A 17,844-nucleotide genomic window follows, 5' to 3' on the forward strand; every position below is an offset into this window, starting at 1 on the left:
GGGTGTTGGGCCCCACGTTACACTCAGGGAGTAAAGCCAAGTGCCCCAGAATGCCACACTGCCTCTCTGATGATATCTGCCTCCCTTGGTCTTTGACCCCTGCCCACCAGGAGCAGGCCTTGGGCCTCCAGGGAACAGTGCATTTAGAAGCAATTAGCAGGCACTTGCGCTTGGCCAGCTTCCCAGCTATCAGTGATCTAGCAACTCTCTTGCCACAGCTGCTGGAAATCAAGCTGCAAAGCCCACTTGATCTGGGCAGCTCACTCTACGCAGCTCTTGTACCCATACTTCCAGGATGTGACATGAAGCTCTGCTGAGACCAGGCCTGTGTGAGCAGCCAAAGGGAGAGAGCAAAGGGCCTGGAGGAGTCTACAGAGAGCGATCCTAGGGCAGGCCTGCAGGGGTGAAAAGAAACACCTCAGGCAAGGGGGCCCTTCCTTTCCTGCATCCCAGTGCTGGTGACATGCTCTGCCCAAAAGCCCGCCCCAGGAACTAACCTCAGCCAGTTGTTGGCCACATGCTGCTGAGGTAGAAATATTCCAGAATTCTTCCAGGAGGGCCAGGATTTGAGGTATCTGAAGAGACTAATTAGAGACTCAGATTTGGGACCCAACCTTCACCACTTGCTGTTTGTGCCTCAGTTTTCTCATCTGTACAATGGATACAACAATAACAGTACCTGCCTCACAGGGTGGTTGGGAAGTTTAAATGAATTCATTATGTAGTGATGGGAACAGGGCTTGGCACATAGCAAAGGCTTAGTGTTATCTGGTATTATTATCAGAGTGAGCAATCCTGCCAGGCACAGGGAGCACAGACAGGTGAATTATCAAGGAATTACCTGAAGGAAGCCTATGTAGATGGCAGGTGTGTTTTGGAGCCTGAAATACATTTGACGACTCTGATTCTGACTCACATGCTCTTGACCGCTTTGATTTCAGCACAGCTGTCTGTGCAGGCTCCTTCTCTCTTTGCTCAAGCACATGCCTGAGTCTTGCCTAAATGTGGGGGTACCCGTGTACATGCACATGCAGCTCAGAAGTACAGGGGTGTCAGCACCATATCACAAGAAACCCTTGACAAAAGAAGAACCAGAGCTGATGGGCAATTCCAGGGGTGGGTTGGGGGGTGTGGGATTCTGTATACCCCTCATTAGGTGCTGGCTTCTCCTCCTTCTAGATATCACTCTGCCTGCTCCCCAAATCCTATGACTTGAATCTCCTTCCACACAAACCACCTCAAGCAAATCCTTGCCTCAGATTTGGAGCTCAGGGGAAGCTGAACCTGGCTCAGGAGCCTGAGTTATACCCTGACTCTGCCATCTGCCTATAATGTGACCTTGTGCAAGGTGATGCCCCTTCTGGGACTTGGTTTCTTTGTCTGCTCCTTGAGTGGGTTGGACCTTCATAATAGTGACCTGTCACAGTGAATGGCGCAGGTGTTGGAGAAATTCTGGGTGTTCTCAGGGTGACTTCCCCCTCCTCCATTCCTCCCCTCCCTGCAAGCCTCTCCTCCTGATCTTTATCTGTCTCCCTCCCTCACCCTCCATGGCGTTCTCCTGCCATCTGCTTCTGTCTCACCCAGCACGATGTGTGATGGTTCAGGCAGCCCAGGGGCAGGTGTCTGTCCACACATTGAGCCATAGGTGCATGTTCCCACCCTGTGCACATGTGTTCAAGTCCTGAATCCATATGAATACCACATGTTTAAGTGAACATGCAGGGATATGCAAGCCCACTGTGCATGTACACATGTGCGCATGCTTTCGCAGTCTCTGGACTGCAACCTAGGAGTTCTCACATCATCCAGCCACAGGTACCATTAGGCAGAGGGGTTCAGGGTGCCCATAGCCTGAGAGGGAGGCCCACAGGGTACCTATCTCCACTGCAGACCTGGCCGTCAGACCCAGGGAGAGCAGTTGAAGGCACAAAAAGGCAGATGTGGGCTGACAGAGGTGGTGTGTAGAGGGGTTAAGAAGGAGGAAGGAAGAAAGCAACTCAGTTACTTATACCAAGGGTTTCACAGATGTCATCTTCTCTAGTCCTCACAACAGCCATGAGGTAGGGAATATAAGCCCACCTTGCAGATGGGGCAGTGGAGTGTGGCAGTGGAGGGGGGCTGATACAGACTCTGAAGTTCAAATCCTGCACCCACCACTCATAAGCTTTGGAAAAGGGCCTTGAGGTCTCTTGACTATTGGTATGCTTATCCGTAAAATGGAGATAATGATTCCTACTACTCAGGATTCTAGTGGGTGTCAGGGGTGGGGGATGCATGCAGTAGTCTGGAACCTAGCATAGTGGAAGGGATAGTAAATGAAGGTGTGATTACAACTAGGTGGACACAGATGGGACAGAGACTATGGCTCCAGACTCCACTCCCATCTCCCTCATTCCTGTGCCTTTGGTGGCACTGGTCAGCCCCTTGCCCTTGGCAACCTAAGGTGGAAGTCAGAGTTCCTGGGGGCCTTATCCTTGCCCTCTCCCAAGTGCACTCACTGCTCAAAAGCAAAACTTTGGGGAAGGCATATAAGGTTATGAGCCCCCTCCTCAGCCTCTCAGAGACAAAAATAAAATGTGTAACTGTCAGAAGCATTATGGAACTGTCAAAGGTATATGAAATCTCTCCTGTGAATTATTAATAAGTCACGGGCCTAACTATTCAGTGACAGTATAAAAATGACAAAAATGTTTATCAAAATATAAAGAGTTTTTAAAAAGAAAAAATATAAAAGAGCTGTGGGAATAGTTGCCCATGAGTTTCCAGAACCAAAAGCCAAAGTACATCGTGTTTCAGAACCATGGAAAGCGATGTGGTTGGGCAAAAAGGGGCTTCCTATTACCAGGCTCCTCTGATCTGGAGAACAGCAGCCACCGCTGTTTGGATCTCCACTCCAGTGGCTTCCTGCTCCCAGTGCAGTTGCCTTTTCCTAAACCATGGTCAGAGCTGATGATCCCCCCCGGCTGCAGCCTCATCTCCCCAGACTCCAGCTTACTGTGGAAATCACTGAGCCCAGTGACCACATCACTACAGGTGAGGCCAGGGGTGCATCCTGATGATAATTGTCTTTCTCTGAGCAATCCAAGGTAACTAATCAGCACTATGATTCTGGCAGCTATGACTGCTAATGGAGTTAGAAACTGTCAAACTGAAGGTAATAATTGTCTCAAAAAAAACAAAACAAACAAAACAGTAATTAGCATAATCAGGGTATAAATGGGCCAATACTCTTAACTCAAAGTGGGAGATGAATATGAATTGTGGTGGCTTCAGGGTCTCTGGTAAAGATATCAACAGCAGCCAGGAGTTGGGGTCACCAGCTCAGAAGGAAGAAAATAAATGAGCAAAAAATGTGTGTGAGTGTCCCCAAGAGATACTCCTTTATATAAAACGCACCCTTGTTTTCAAGGCAGTAGTGTTCATCTTGGCATTTTTCCCAACTCATCCTTTGATGGGTATTTACTGAGCACCTGATAGGAAGGCAGCCAGAATTTGTCCTCAGCCAAAAATAAATAAATAAATAAATAATTGAAGTTCACAGAGTGTGTTCTCTGCCCCCCATTCCCTTAACCCTCAACCTTTTCCCACTCCCAAAGAAGTTTGACCTCTGTGTGTCAGGGTAAGGCGAGGGCTCATTCTAAGTCACACATGTCTGATAAGATTCCCTATGGGGCTCTGAGAACCTTTAAAAAGTCATCTCTTACAGTTCTCTAAGCCATCTCTCAAACCATGGCAGGCAATGGCTGCCTAAGCTGTGCACCCTTCCAATGGGTATATATATACAGGGAGAGTGGGGGCATGCATGAAATGATCTCAGTAACACACAAAAAATCTTATATATCACTCCCAATTGCTTGGTGTTTACCAAGACTATATATACATGCATTTACTCCTCCTCACAACATCCTGGCGTGGTTACCATTATCACCCCCATTTGATAGAGGAAGAAACTGAGGAACAAAATGGTTAAATAACTTCGCCCAAAGCCACTCTGCTAGTGAGTTCAAGAGCCAAAGTTTGACTGCAGACAGCCTAAATCCAGAGGTTATGTTCTTAAATCTCAATCAAATAGAGGAGAGTTATGCTAGATGAAGTCAAAACATCCATAATGCAGAGCAGGTGGGGAGCAGAAGGAAAGTAAATTATATTGAGCTCCTGGTATGTAGAAGGCACTGAGCAGGGTATTGAGGCCACCAAGGGAACCAAGACCCAGTCCCTACCACAAAGGAACTTTCAGGCTGAAGCCAAAAGAAACCAATAAATATAATGCTGGGCTCCTGAGCAGTCATTTCATGTGCTCTGGGTTTGAATCCTTGTTCCTCCACTTACCAGGTAGGTATCCATGGGTAAAGGTGTGTTTGAGTTCCCCAAGAAGCTGCACATGAAACAAAGATTTAGGTTTAAATAGATTATTTGGGAGGTGAACCCAGGAAACATCGATAGTGAAGTGAGAAAACATATTTGTTATTTATTGTCATAACAAATTACCCCCAAATTTAACAGTATAAAACAACAAATGTCTGTTATTTAGTAGTTTCTGAGAGTCAGAGATCAGGAATTAGTTTAGCTGGAAGTTCTGGTGCAAGGTCTCTTGAGAGGTTTTAGTCAAGCTGTCAGCCAGTGCTGCAGTCATTTGAAGGACTGACTGAGGCTGAAGGATTCACGCCAAAGCCCACTCTCATGGTTGTTGGCAGCCCTTGCTTCCTCCCTGGCTCCTGGCTGGGGGCTTCAGTTCCTCATCACCAGGGCCTCTCCATAGGGCTGTCCATAACATGGAAGCAGGCTCACCCCAGAGAGAGTGATGAGACAGAGAGGAAGATCAAGACAGAAGTCACTCTTTTCTCAGAAGTGACATACCATCATTTTTTTCATATTTATTTCACACGGACAAACCATGATACAGTATGGGAGGTGCTACAGGGGTGTGACTACCAGGAGGTGAGAATCATGAGACATCGTAGAGACTGGCTGTGACAGAAAGTGGGATGGGGGAGACAAAGGAAGCCAGGAGAGGGTGTGTTTCAAGCCAGATCTCACTGTGGACAGCTAGAACTTAGCCACACATGGGGACTCTGGGAGACAGTCTAGAACATGCCTCAGAGTTATCCCAACATACAGGTGAGAATGATAGGGTACCTTTCCATTCAAAACTCATCCACCATTGGTTAACAGGTGTTTCCATGGGCTTTCACTCCAGCACTTTCAGCTTGACCTGTGCACTAGGCAAATTTGATGGGTGACATCCTGACAAAATCTCCTGCAGTGCTGACTTCCTCTCTCTAGCCCTAAGATGCTTGGTTTATAAGCACATTCATGATAGATTAATTGTGCAACAGCACATAGCAAGTGTTGGATAAAGCATGTCATGTGGCTAAGGTAGTCATTCTGATGGATGATTGTGAGGAGGAAATGAGATGTCAACATCACCCTTGTAAAATCTACTTTTCTGACTGCCATTCCTGTACTCTTCCCAGCTCAGCACATTACTTCCCAACTCCATGCAATAACACTCCAGGACTCACTGGCCTAATACTTAGAGGATCCCAGAGACAGACAGATACTGAGTTGCTGCCAACCTCAGTATCCAAGAAACAAACGGGGCCCAGGGTGTCCAGTGCAGTATCAGGACCTTGGACAGCTCCCAAAAACATGTGGTCCTACCATAAACCTGCTTGCCTGGTTTTATTTCCTCCTTGTCAGCAACACCTGAACAGCAGTTGAATGTCTTAAGACCCCGCTGTATTTCAGTAATGTGGTTTGTCTGAGGCTTCATGGATAGAAAGGAGCAGACCAGGACTCAAAGCCCAGGTATATCTGTCTTAGAGAGGTGGCTTAGCTCCCTGTGCCTCAATTTTCTCATCTATAACAAATGAACAAGGCTGGCCTCATGGGCATGTGATGTGGCTTAATTCACTTCTGTCACATAAGGGGGTCAACATTTTTGTTTTTCCCTGAACCCTGAAAATTACTTAGCTTGTCCTGTGTGGCAATGATAATCACAGCACCACCCTCCACTGGACCTGTTCTGTTCCCTAGTCCAGATCCACTCTCCAGCCTTCTTCACCCTGCTCTGTGGCCCAGAGGTCTGGATTACACACCATCAGGATCCCTTGTCCTCTGAAAAACAGTTGAGTTCAGCCAATTGGGAGGGCCCTGTAGGAGATGGGAGGGCAGGAGGAAGGTGGATGCTCAGGTCCAAGAGCATGCTACCCATGCCCCAGATGCCCCAGTGAGGTGTTTCCCCTGGCTCCCTCCCTGCTGAGTCACTGTGGGCTGGCAACAATCCTCTATGAAGTTTACAGCTCCTGTCTGGCAGCCCTCTCCTGGAGCTATGGCCCCTCTCACCACATTCCAGTAATGTCTTCTCTTGGTCCATGGGTTTGTATTGCCATGATCTGTACAGAATTTTGCCCTTTATACATCCTTTATTGCACTCTTCACATGGCCCTGTGAGGCTGTAGAAATTGTCATCCGCATTTTATAGATGAGAAAACTGAGGCATTGAGATTACATACTTTTCCAAGATCTCACATCTAGCCAGTGAACCAAATAAATGAAAATTCCTGCCCCAACACAGGGCTTTAAAAGGCAATGAGTACTATGGAGAAAAATGAAGGAGGGAAGGAAATTGAGAATATAAAATGAAATAGGATGATCAGAGAAAAGCTCCCTGAGATGACAACACTTGAGCCAAAACTTGCAGAAGGTGAGGGTTGGCAGGATCTATGTGAAGAAACCGAGCTCCAGGTAGAGTGAATGGCACATACAAACCCCTGAGGCAAGAGTCTGCCAAAGTATGGAGAACAGAAATAGCCAAGAGGCCAGTGTGGCTGAGATGAGGGGCTGGGCTTCCCAGGGGATGGGGTTACAGGCCCAGATCATTTAGGGCCTGACAGGCCTTTGCAGGAACTTTGACTTCCACTCTGAGGGAGATGAATTCTGGTTTACATTTAATAATATCCTTCTGGATACCAGGTTGAGAAGAAAGTGAAGTAATGTGTGAATGAGTGAGTAAGTGGATGAATGAACGAGTAGATGAGTGTGTATCCTTGTACCTTTTCACAGATTCATCTTAACCACTTACTTTATGGAGAGACAGAAAGCAAGAGAGAACAAAAAGTGGTGGAAACCCACACTGCACACAGAGTCTGGAATTCAAGCCCTGCAGATAGGCAGCTGGGCCTGGTGGGAAGCTGATGGTCTTTGCTGTGTTCCCAGCTGCCCTTGCCTTTCCCAAGTTCCTGCTGCCAGCACAACCTCAGGGAGCTGGTGTGATCACACACATGAAAGTGAGTCCCATGCAGAGAGAACCATCACAAGCTTTGTGACAGCTGTTTTCCTTCAGAGTGCAGTTTCGTGAGGCCCCAGGCCAGCCCTCATCCTTCTCCAGCCTCTGGGCTGCTGCCCCCAGGCAACAAGCTGAGGCTGCAACACTCCTACACATCCTACCCAATAGGAGAACTAGCACAACTGATGAAATGATAACACTCCAATGCAGGCACCCCTGCTCTGAAGAGAGAGGCCCACAGCTCACAGCTGCCTATGCAGAACTCCTCAGGGGTGCTGGACAGAAATGTGGTTGACGGATGCCTGACCCTCCAACAGAGCATAAGCTCCTTTGAATTAAGCATTGTGTTCTCTGTCTCTGTCTCTGTTTCTCTCTCTCTCTCTCTCTCTCTCTCTCTGTGTTTCTCTCTCTCTCTCTCTCTCTCTCTCTCTCTCTCAATTATAAATTAGAAATTCGAGAGAAAAAGAAAGAGATTAAGTTCAAACAGAAAAAAGAGCCCTGGCCAGTATGGCTCAGTTGGTTGGAGCTTTTCCCATAAACCAAGTAGTCACAGGTTTGATTCCCAGTCAGGACACATGCCTAGGTTGTGGGTTTGTATACAGTCCTCGGTTGGGATGCATACAAGCGGCAACCAATCGATGTTTCTCTCCCTCTCTCTCTCCTTCCCTTCCCCTCTCTCTAAAGTATCCTTAGGTGAGGATTTAAAAAGAAAGAGAGAGAGAGAGAGAAGGGAGGAACAGAAAAGAAGACAGTCCTGTGAAGTATTATAATCCCGTTTTGCAAATGTGGAAAGTGAGGCTTATAAAGGTTAAGTCACCTGCCCAAAGATACAGCATGGGGAAGTGAGAGAGCTGGGGCTCCGTGTCCTAATGCTGACCCTGCCTGCATGCAGTGCTCTCATGTGGGGTACATTCTCTGCTGGTTCTTCAGCAGGGTCAGGATTTTGACATCCCTGGAGCCTGGGCTCCAGGCCTGGGTGGTTAATAAGCCTGAAGGGAAGGAGGGTGACAGGGGAAGGAGCTAGGGCTGCTCCTGTCTTTAGCCCCGAGAGATTCCCTTTGGTCCAGCCACCAGGCCTCACTCAGCTTCAAGTGCCCTGGTTTCCCCACTCGGTCACCATGGTCTGGGCCATGGTGGGGACCCTGAGAGCACTCAAACATCAGCCCTGCACTCATGGGGCTACCAGTCTATGTGGAACACACAGCCTAAGCCCACCATAGGAGTTTTCAGGTCCAAAGGACCCTATTCAGTCTTCAATGGGTTTCGACTAATTCTATCCATTCTGTGCTCTTCCCTGAGTACCTCTCTATGACAGTATCTGTGCCTGACTCTGGGGCTACAATAGCAAATAAGACAAGGTCCCTGCCATCAGGAGTTTTTGGACAGGCTACCAGGGAGGCAAATGTGTGTACAAATAGATCCAGGGCAGGGTTATAAATGCCTCTGAGGCAGTCTTTTTAGAGTTGAGTGGAAATCCAGAAAGAACAAATTAGAAAAGTAGGGTGGGCTTTTAAGCATGGTTGTGAGTTTTCTCAAAAGAAGAGGTCTGGGTATTCCAGATAGAAGGAACAGCTTGAGCAAAGGCCCAGGGGTAGGAAAAGTCATGGCATGGCCTGGGAATTTCCAGAAAGCCAACAGTAGTCAGAGTATGGCCTACATCTAATCCTTTCTCTTCTCCACAGTCTCTAAAAAATTCCCTCTACTGCTAGGGCAATTCTGCTCTGCCCTCAATTTACATTCCTCAAGTGCTAATTAGTCCAACATTCCCACTGGAGATCTCACCCTCAAATCCCCCAAAACCATACAAGTATTTATCCAAATAAAATACCTCTCTTCCTAGGGAGAAAATAAGATTCTGAGACTGTATGATTTTCTTCATATTATAACCAAAGAGATGGGCAGATGTTGTTCATTCAGCTAAAGAACAAGAGTAGGGAAAGAGGCCACCATAGTTGGGGAGGCAGAATGACTTAGCATGGATTAGGAAGTAGGGGAAAGTAATTCCTGAAAAGGAGAGAGAGGCTGGATCCAGATTAAAGAGGCCAGATCATTAAGCTTGGGTCCTGGGTAGCCACTCCAGACTTGCCTCAGGTAAGCAGTGTTGGCATTTAAAGCTGTCAGAGTGATTAATTCATCAACTACATAGTACACTGGAAAATTGGCTCTGACTTAATGGCTCATTAATAGCCACAGTGATCAGCCCAAAGATGCTAATTCAAGTAACTCTGAAGAAAGGACAGCATCCTAAGAGCTCCAGCATTAACATTTCCCTGACTCCCTTTGCAGGGTACACTCACAGCCTAGAGGAGGTGAGCATGGGGGCTGGGCTCTTGGCCACCAACAGTCTTTCAGTGTGAAGACAGATTCATACTCCACAACTCTCCAGGGCCAGAGCCTAGTGGCATTTGAGATGATTAGGCCCAACCCCTGCCATTTTGCAGGTGGAAAAACTAAGGCTCAGGGAGGTTCAGGAGTTTGTCCAAGGTCATTCAGCAATAAAGAGCTTGAACTTGACTCAAGCCTGAACCCTTCCCACTCTGCTCTTTTGTCTTCCAGCCCCTGATCCATACCTATGTGCCAGTCACCACACCAGGCAGTTGAAAGGAACATAGCATGGTCACAACCCTCAGCCTCACTAGGTAAATAGAGGGGACATTTCTGAGATGGCAACAATCTTGTCTTATCTAACTTTGCACCCCAATCCAGGGCCAGGCACCAAGAAGTTGCTTAATAAAATCTAAAACAAATTCACAAACAAGTAAACTCTAATTCATGCCAGAATGTGGATGGGTCTTTTAAAATGAAGTACAGATTGCTCTGTGAGTTTGGAAGAGGAAGACATCAGGAAGTCTTCCTGGAGGAAGGAGCATCAGAAATGGACCTTCAAGTAAAGAAGACAGACTGGCCCTGCCTGGGGTTTCCCTGAGCATCTTCTCATTTCAGCTTCACAACAACTCAATTATAATTAGAACAATGATTATATCCACTTTACAGATGAGGAAACCGAGGCTTGGTCAGGAGAAGTCCTTTACCTAAGGTTTCACAGCCAGGAAGGAAAGGAGTTGGATTTTTAAGCCAGGTCTTCATCCCCAGATCACACTTGCTCCCTCTTGCCATGAGTTCTAGTCACATGCATCCATGGGGGAAGGGTTATCATGACATCACCCACATCCACACCCAGCACAGGGCTCTATTGACTGGAAACCTCCACACATGTCTGCCAGTGGGACTTTAATCCAGTGAAACCTAAGATCTCAACACCACCCTCCACAGAGGGCTGCTCTGAGGACTCCATTAGTAGACACTCTGCGAGTGGGCTCAGTGCTAGGCACACAGTGAGCACTTATAATAGGGGAAGGTTGTCACTGGGCTGTTTATTGTCATTTGGACTTGCCCAGCAATCCTTGCTGGATTCAAAATAATTCCTGTCCCCAGAGAAGGGCAGAAAAGGGATGGTCACATGGCCACATGAGGTTCAAAGCCAAGTTTTCCCAGCTCCTGACTCCACAGAAAGTGCTCCTTGACCTTCAGAAATCTGCCCAATCAGCCTCTGTTGAATTCTGCATCCTCTGACAACACAAAAGCTCCTTCTTTTTCTTTTTTTAAGGATTTTATTTATTTATTTTTAGAGAGAGGGGAAGGGAGAAAGGGAAAGAAACATCAATGTGTGGTTGCCTCTCGCACACCCCCCAGCTGGGGACCTGGCCTACAACCCAGGCATGTGCCCTGACTGGGAATCAAACCAGCGACCCTTTGGTTCGCAGGCTGGCACTCAATCCACTGAGCCACACCAGCCAGGGCACAAAAGCTCCTTCTAATGAGATACATACAGTATTCCCTCACTTATTGCGGTATTATGTTCTAGACACCCCCTGCAATAGGTGAAAACCCACAAAGTAGGAACCTTACATTTATTTTAGTATTTATATATATTTTAAGGCTTTATAAACCCTTCCCACATACTTATAAACGGTTCCAGTCCCTTGTTAACCTTTCCCACTCCCTTATTAACTTTTTCCACACTTTTATAAACACTACTTATGTTCTTAAACATATTCTACACTCTTAAACCTATGTAACTTTAACAACATACGTATACAGTACTGCAAAATCCCACAATAATAGCGAAAAATCCATGATAAATAATTAAATATAATATTTTTTAAAATCCCATGATACAGTGAGGCCACGATAAGTGAACTGTGATATAGAGAGGGACTACTGTAATTCAAATGCAACTCTATCACAGAACCATCTCATCCTGTCCCTGCCCTGCTTTCTGTTCCTAATCAGAAGTTGGATGTACCACATGTCAGACTAGCCTGGAGTGTGCTGGGGAAAGTGGGTGAGCCCAGAAGAGTGAGTGTGTGTGTATGTGTGTGTGTGCCCAGTGTCTGCATGAGAAAGAGAGAGAACCTAGGGAACTGTGTGTGTGTGTTTGTGATCACATAGGAGTGTGTGTGTATAAGTGTTGTTTCAGTCAGCCAAAGCTGTGCTATGATTCAGTAACAAATGGCCCCCAGATCTCAGTAACTCACAGCAGCAAAGATATATTTCTCAACATTTACCAGTTAACTCACAGGTTACCCATGGCTCTGCTCCCTGTCAACTGCACCCCAGGACCCAGAATAAATGGGCAACCCCTACCTGGAACATTGCCAGTCACCATGGCAGAGGGACAAGAAAACATAGAGGAACCTCTAGCTGCTCTTAGAAACTCCTGCTCAGAAGTGATACACAGCGACTCCACTCCTATTTCATGGGATGGAGCTGGTTATGTGAGCCAGCCTGTCTTCAACAGGGAAGTAGACCCCTGTCTGGGAGGCCAGGAAATACCTGTGAACAAGAAGACAGTTTATGCCACTGTGATTCAGGTGTGTGAGAAGCCAATACAAACGAGCTTTTGCATCTCAGTGTGTCATATGTGAGAAAGTGCAAGGTGCACAAATCTACCTTTTGGGGTGCCTTGTGCCCTGGATGAGGACAGATATAGGTTGGTGTTTCTGGATGTTGAAAAGTATGTAGGAAGTGCATAAAAGAGCCTGTGGATGAATGGACAAATGCAAGTGTGCATGTGATGGGAAGAATGTAGGTCAAGGGGGTGTTAGCATACAGGTGTGCATGTGTGCACATGTGTGTCTGTGAGTGTGTGTGTGTGTGTGTGTGTGTGCACATGCCCTAGAAGGTCCCTCTGTACCTGCACTGAATGCCCCTCACACTCACCCAAGCATACAATCCCTTCCAGAGGGAAGTGGATGTCACAGATGGGAGGTGAGATGCTCAATTTCCCAACTGATGATTTAGCAGTTTTATTCACCCCTCATTTGTGGCCATCTGTCACATTCCACACAGCAGCTGCCTCCACCTGGCCTGTGCACAGTGGCTGCTAAGGAATGGTGGCAGGACTTAATGGCAGAGATTCCATCCTCAGCTACCAACTCGAGTCCTGGGGTCCCCTTCCCAGTACTGGGACTGACCCTTTCAGAGGCGCACTGAGAGATAGGATCCTAGTGGGAGACAGACCCAGCCCTGATCCTTTCCCAAGGAAAGAAGGGGTTTGGGAGTCTCCAAAGTGCCTTGGATCCCCCAAACCTCCAGCAATCTTCCTCTTCTCCCCCTCTCACTCTCCCACTGAATTCTAAGTTCCCAGGAGTCAAGTGCTATGGTACTGTTACCTGCAGTATCCCCAGTCACTCACTTAACAAATTATCAACCTCCCCCTACCCAAGGCCAGAGACTATTCTAGAGGCTTGTGATACAAGAAAACGGGAAAGAGGGATCAGATGGAGCGTGACTAGGGTTGGGCTGAAACTTTAAGAAGGTGATCAGAAAAGACTTCCCAAAGGTGGTGACAAGTATAGTGAGGATAAGAAGAAAGTAGCCATGTAAAGCTCTGAGAGTAGGGGACTCCTGGCTGAGGAGCAGCAAGTGCAAAGGCCCTGAGGTAGGAGTGGGTTTGGCATGTTTGACTTATGCCCCTGTGGGTAGGGTGCAGAGAGCTGGTGAAGGGGAGGGTTCAGAGGAGTAGCAAAGGGTTTCCTGGACATTTCTTCGTTTTTGTCTCTGCATGCTCCAGACCACCTCTTCTGGAGAGCCTTCTCTGACTGCACACTTCTCCTGCTTCTGAGCTCTGCCTACCCCTGATGACCCCAATTGCCTTTCAGTTTCCTTAAGACATAGGAGTGTCCAAACCCTTGTCTTGTCCTTTTCAGAAAATGTAAAAAGCATTTTACAAATGGGCCTTCCTCCAGTCCCAGGACCCATGGCCAGGAGATTATCTGTTAAATTTGGAGAGGGTCCCAAACAGGACAGTTGTCCTCTATGTAAGCTCCAGCTCCAGTTATCAGGTCCCTAGGTGAGGCAGGCTGGCTAGCTGGTATGAGAGGCTGGGTTATTTATGGAATTCAATTTCCCCAGCTCTCTGCAACTCCCAGGAGCATCACAGGGAAGCTACAGAAAGAAATTTTTCTGGACCTAGGAGAGGGATTCAACTGTCAAATGAATCAAATGCCCCTGGAAGAGCCCATGAACATTTCAGGGCGGTGGCTGAGGGACCAAGAGAGATAGAAGAAGGAACTCAAGTCTGAGAGTCAGAAGACTTGGGTTGGAGTCCTGACTCTGTCCCAATTTTAAACAAGCCCTTCTCTGGGCTCCAGTCTCCACTTTAATCAGAGGTGAAAAGGGTTGATCTAGGTCAGGTGTTGATGTGTGTGTGTGTAAAAGTCCATATAGTAAATGTTTTAGGCTTTGTGGGCCATAGGGTCTTCGTCACAATCATTTATTTAAAAGAAACAGGTGAAAGGCTTTAACTTGTCCTATGAATTATAGTTTGCTTGCCCCTGGTCTAGGTAATCTTTCTCATGTGTCAGTCAGAAAACTTTAAGTTGCAAGCAACAGGATCCAATGCAAACCGGCTTAAGCTAAGCATTGTCTAAGAGAGGAGGGCATATTGTGTCACCTAAGAGAAAAGTTCCAGGGAAACTTCAGGTGTGGGTGGATCCAGAGGCTCAGATGATATCATTAGGATGCATTGTGACTGAGTTTAACTACCATTCCTTGACTACATTTGTCTCTATTTTGGCTTTAGTTTTAGATAAGCAGTCTTCTTGTGGGGACAAAATAACTATCAGCACCAAAAGTCCCAGGATTCAGGCCCCACTAGTGTGGTTCAGTTGGTTGGGTGTCATGCTCCGAGGTGAAGGGTCACCTGTTTGATTCCCTGTTGGGGCACTTGCCTGAGTTGCAGTGCGGTCCCCAGTATGGGCATGTAAGAGAGGCAACTGGTCAATGTTTCTCTCTCACATCAATATTTCTCTCCTTCTCTTTCTCCTTCCCTTCCCCTCTCTATAAAAGTAAATAAATAAAATCTTTTTTAAAACAGTCCCAGGATTCATTCTGATTGGGCCAGCATTGGTCCTATGTACTTCCCTCAACAAATCACTGTGGTTGGGTGATGAAGTTACTCATTTGGGCCACGCTTGGGTCATGTGACCATCTCTAGAGCTGGAGGTGAGTTTAACCCTACTTAAACCACATGACCTGGGAGGGATGGAGACATAATTCCCGATAGGGAATTTAGGTCAATGGACAAGAATGCACTTGCCTAGAGTGAGCATCCATGTGAATTAGAACAGCACCCTCTTCTGGGTAGGCACACTCATACACTTTGGCTTGGACAGTAAAGCACAGATTGGATTTTAGACCTACTTCCCCCTTGGTAAGGCAGGGACAGTGGGTACCATGAAACTTCCACATGGCCCTCACAATAGACAATCTAGTGTTCTTTGCATAAGGTATATACTCAGAGTTTCTCATCATTTCCCCCTGGATAATTACAGCCACCTCCTGAATGCTTCTTAGTCCCCATTCACTCTCTCTCCACCCAATCCACACCACACACACCATCACTAGATTTATCTTCCCATAGCTTCCAAGTCACTCCCCTGCTCAAGAACCTTCATTGGCTCCCAAGTGCCATCAAAATAACATCTTCATGCCTCAGTCTAATGCTTAAGGCCCCCCAAGGTATCAGCTTAGTTTTTTTCAGCCTCATCTCTTCCACTCCTCTATGCTAGACAAAGAGTCCAAGACTTGAGCTGGCTTCACTGTTCACTAGCTGTGTCCTTGAGCAAATTATTGTCCCCCTAGGTTCTTAGCCTCCTCATTTGTAAATTGGGGATAGTAATGGGTATGTCTTGAGAAACATGAGTCACTTTTTAACTGTAAAATATTATACAAAGTGCTATTATTACATCTTGAGTTGCCCCAGGGCTCCCCAGCTTATAGGTTCAGATAGGGCCCTGGTAATAGGCATAATTTATATTTCATTGGCTTCACCACCAACATCATTTAATTAACATCTCACCAAAGAAATATTTTGGTAAAAATGTAACAAAATTTGTATAAAGTCTACATGAGGAATACTATAAAACTCTGATTAATTAAATAGAAAAACTGAACAAATGGAGAAATATTTCATGTTCATGGATAGGAAGACTCATTGTGGTCAAGATATCACTTCTCCCTAACTTGATCTATCAATTCAATGCAGACCCAATCAAAATTCCAACAAGTTATTTTGTGGACATTGACTCACTGATTCTAAAATTTATAAGGAGAGGCAAAAGATCCATAAGCGCGAATGCAATATTGAAGGAGAAGGACAAACTTGGAGGACTGACACTACCTAACTTGAAGACATATTATAAAGCTACAGTAATCAAGACAGTGTGGTATTTGGACAAGAATAGGCAAACAGGTTGATGGAACAAAATAGAGAGCCCAGAAATAGACCCATACAAATACAGTTAACTAATCTTTGACAAACAAGCAAAGACAATGCAATGGAGCAAAAATAGTCTTTTAAAAAGTGGTTCTGGAACAACTGGACATCCATGTGCAAAGAAAAACAGTGAACCTAGACAATGTCTTTATATACTTTACAAAAATTTACACAAAATGGATCATAAACCTAACTATGAAACTTGATAAACCCCTAAAAGATAACATAGGAGAAAATCTATATAATGTTGGGTATGGTGATGACTTTTTAGATAAAACTGCAAAGGTATGATCCAAGCTGTCCTTTAGTATAAATAAACTGTGCTACATTCAGGCAATGGAATATTATTCAGCATTAGAAAGAAACAATGTACTAAACCATGAAAAGATATGGAGGAATCTTGAAGGAATATTTCTTAGTGAAAGAAGCCAATGTAAAAAAGTGCTATAGACTATATGATTCTGACTATGTGACATTCTGGAAAAGGCAAAATCATGGAGACAGTAAAAAGATCAGTGGTTGCCAGGGGCTTGGGGAGAAGGAAGGATGGATAGATGAAGCACAGAGGGTTTCTGGGCAGTGAAGCTATTCTCTATGACACCATACTGACAGATACATGCCATTAGACATTTGTCCAAATCCACAGAATGTACAACCCCAAGAGTAAACTATATGTAAACTATGACTTTTGGGTGATAATGATGTGTCAATATAGGTTCATTGTAGCAAATGCAGCACTCTGGGAGGGGATGTTACTAATTGGGGAAGTTGTGCATGTGTGCAGACAGGAGATAAATGGGAAATCTTTGCATCTTCCTCTTACTTTTGTTGTGAACCTGAAACTTCTCTTCATAAAAAGATCTTATGGGATGACCCCAGGGATGGGCCGGCAGCTGTGAAGGGAGCTCCTTTGGATCAAGCTATAGGGAGAAGTGTTTCAGAAAGGCAAAAAACGACACAGTAGTAGCAGTTCCCAAAGTAGTGAAATCAGTACTAAGAGCAAGTCTGTAGCCTCTAGGCTCCGGGCCGGTCTCGATCCAGCACTGTGGCCAGCCTCAATATAGATTCCACCAAAAGTTCAGGACAAAGCAATTGTAACTCAGATACCTGTGCAGAATTTCAAATAAAATATGTTGGTGCCATTGAGAAGCTGAAACTCTCTGAAGAAAAAAGCCTCGAAGGGCCACTAGACCTGATAAATTATATAGATGTTGCCCAGCAAGATGAAGTTAGCTTTTGTTCCTATGGAGTTTCCAAGTATGGTATAAAATTATTGATTTCGGATCAGTGACATCTTACACAGGCACGCTCTATAGTTAACCATCGGGATGGTGTGTTACAATGATGGCCTGGGGGCAGGAAAAAGCTTACTGGCTCTGAAGACCACAGATGCCAAGAATGAAGAATACAGCCTGTGGGTTTATCAGTGCAACAGCCTGGAACAAGCACAGGCAATCTGCAAAGTTCTATCCACCGCTTTTGATTCTGTGTTGACCTCTGAGAAGGCCTGAGTTCTGCCATCAAGTGGGAGTCAGCCACACGGGGACCCAAGCCCAGCTGTCTTCTCAGTAGTTCTGTGGCACTGAACTAGTGTGAAAATACGAAGTGATTCCTTGCTGTAGACTTTCTGGGGAAAAAAAAATGCTATGTATAAAATATTGATTGTTCTTCTATTAAAACATGTTTTATCAACAACAACAAAGTATAAATAAATAAATAAAGGGCTTATAAAAAAGTGAAAGAATGATAACAAGAGTATGATATTATTTTTATA

The 17,844-nt window shown here is 45.8% G+C and overlaps 1 pseudogene; it reads left to right on the top strand.

The window, feature by feature from the left end:
- The first annotated feature begins 2,936 nt into the window (after positions 1-2,936).
- LOC150004943 (integrin beta-1-binding protein 1 pseudogene) lies at positions 2,937-17,581 on the top strand (annotated as a pseudogene).
- The last annotated feature ends 263 nt before the right edge of the window (positions 17,582-17,844 follow it).

This window comes from Furipterus horrens, unplaced genomic scaffold, assembly GCF_987537825.1.
Source record: "Furipterus horrens unplaced genomic scaffold, mFurHor1.1.pri manual_scaffold_7, whole genome shotgun sequence".
In the NCBI taxonomy this organism is placed as follows: Eukaryota; Metazoa; Chordata; class Mammalia; order Chiroptera; family Furipteridae; genus Furipterus; species Furipterus horrens.